Here is a 2,676-nt window from a genome sequence, read left to right as displayed (position 1 = left end):
AAACCAAACTAACTCAGACAATAAAGGTACAGTGTACCCTCCCTCAGCAAAGGGCAAGGAATTTCTCCAACATAAAAAAGTTGGCTGCAGCCATTATTTCCTCAGTTCTCGTTCACTGCAAATTATTTTTCTTTTTCACTTACCAGATGGACCGCAGTATTAGTTTGACTCCAAATATATCTTAGATTATAATTTCTTTTGAATTTATTTATGTTTATTTTCAAAAAATTAAATTAAGTGGGGACCATATCACTTGAATATTTATGTCACATTTCGCTGAATAAGGTCAGGCAGTGTGGCCAACATGGTATTCACGTATTATATTTTTATGGTTCATTTGAGGCATTTTTGATATTTATATTGCTAAATAGTTGATGAATCATAAGCATGTATAATGTAAAATTATTTTCAACAAATACTTTGAATAATATCCACTTGTTAAATATGCTACTGCTAAAATTTCTTCAATGCATATCGTATGAGCGGTAAATTGAAAGGGTAATGTAAAACAAAATATTTTACAGCATTGATTACTTAGGTCTTGATAGGATGACAGTGGAGTTGTCAGTCTAATATTTGAAACTTAGACTTTAAGTGTATTTCATATGTTTACCATTTATTCAGTGAAATTTAGATTATCTTGAAATGTACCTTTATTATTTTCCTGAATAAGGCTTTCCTAATATGACTTTTCTTACAGATTTCTTTACCTGTTTATTTCTAAGACTGTAGATGATAGGATTCAAGAATGGAGGAACTATGGTATAAAATACAGAAAAAATCATGTCCAGAGTTGTTTCAGAGTTTACTGAAGGCCTTAGGTGCTCATAGAAACCACAACTGAGGAAGACAGACACCACAAGGATATGAGGGATGCAGGGGGAAAAGGCCTTCCCTTGCTCTCTTGTTGGAAACTTGAGCACCATAGAAAATATGCATGTATATGATATAGCAATGAAGATAAAGCAACTACCACATATCCCTATGGAAGAAACAAAAATTAAGAGTTCATTTCTAAAGGTGTCAGAGCAGGAGAGCCTCAGCAGTAAGGGGATGTCACAGAAGAACTGGTGCATCACATTGGACTTACAGAAAGGCAGCTGGAATGTGTTGCCAGTGTGCACGCCTGTATAGACAAGACCACTGAGTAGAGAAGCCAGTGTCATTTGGACACAGAATTGGTGGTTCATGATAATTGGGTAGTGGAGAGGCTGCCAGATTGCCACATAGCGATCTTGGGCCATTATAGTAAGAAACATCACCTCCACATATGCACAGTAAATGACCAAGAAGGTCTGAGTTGCACACGCAGCCACAGAAATGGTCCTCTTGCCAGTGAGAGATTGGGCACAGGCATTAGGGACAGTAACAGAAATGTAGCACATGTACAAGATGGATACATTCCTGAGGAAGAAGTACATAGGTGTCTGCAGTTTCTGGTCGATGGTGGTGACAGAGATACTCAGAAGATTCCCTAAATTAGTAGCCAGGTACATCAGTAGGAATACCACAGCTTGCAGTCACCTCAGCTTCCAGACATCAGCAAAGCCTGTGAGGATAAACTCAGTCACCATGGTGGAATTGACCATTTTCTGGAAATGCTTGATTGGAGAGGCAGAGGGATAAAAATAGGAAGAGTGAAAATAATTAATTTTTTAGAATAAAGCATTTACCTCTATTTTCTATGGATGGTTTTCGTTTGTGGGAATGGTCCACTCCTGGTCTTTTGATTTTTCTCAGCCACTCTTCAGTTGATATAGTATCAAGGTGCTAAGGATGAGATCCTCCAACCTATTCCTCTGTTTGTGACATGCAGAACTCTTCCTCTGTTTCTTCCAAAATATCCAATCCATGAGGTTTACGTTTTAACAAAAATTGAATTATTTAATGCAAGACAATCTCTGTAAGAGAAATAGTGTCTGAGAAAGAAAGGCGTTATCAGGAGCTGAATAATGCATTCACTCAGGATGTTGACACACAGCAGGGCTTTATCTCAGTGCCCTTCAAGTGTGGACTGTGTCTCATCAAGATCCCTGCCCTGTGTGGCATTACTCCTCCCAAGATCAGTGCAGAATCTGAGACTAAGAGTTCTCATATCTTTATAACACTTGTCATTGTGATGAATTCACTGTGGGGTCAGTAGGCTTATATTTTGCATGTCATTTTAAAATGTCATTTTTATAGACATCTATTTATTTTAATTGTTGAAAATAATCAATGTGCAAAATTTGGAGAAAATGAAAATGGGCCTTCACTACAGCTAGCTCAAGAGTCTCTGCTCTAGGTGGAGTGAGCATTGGTGGAGAAGATATCTGTGTGGTCACATGAGGACAGAGACACTGAATTTTTGCTACGATAATTTTTATAAATATCTTCTGTACATTCTTGAATAATCTAGAGCTAATAAAGTTGAATACTATATGATTGTAATAAAATGAGTGGGGACCGTTTCCCATCTTCATCTTCTGAGTAGTGCTTCCCATTGTTTGTATTCAATTTCTTCTATGATTACTTTTCTATCTACATTTACTATGAATCTTGACACTGATCCTACACAGAAATTTATCTCCCACAAGATAATAATCTGAAAGTTTCACATGCAAAGCATAACCCTTTTACTGCTCACCTCTACTCCTTCCTAACAAATTATCTTCTTATACCTTTTCTATAAATCCC

At 37.0% G+C, this 2,676-nt stretch overlaps 1 pseudogene; it reads right to left on the bottom strand.

Annotated features, from left to right (window-relative positions):
- Positions 1-656: 656 nt before the first annotated feature.
- On the bottom strand, positions 657-1,589 carry LOC138917541 (olfactory receptor 14C36-like; annotated as a pseudogene).
- Between the last annotated feature and the right edge of the window lie 1,087 nt (positions 1,590-2,676).

Source organism: Equus caballus, chromosome 14, assembly GCF_041296265.1.
Source record: "Equus caballus isolate H_3958 breed thoroughbred chromosome 14, TB-T2T, whole genome shotgun sequence".
NCBI classification, from domain to species: domain Eukaryota; kingdom Metazoa; phylum Chordata; class Mammalia; order Perissodactyla; family Equidae; genus Equus; species Equus caballus.
Note: the sequence above shows the minus strand (reverse complement) of the source record. Positions and strands in the feature narration are given on the sequence as shown.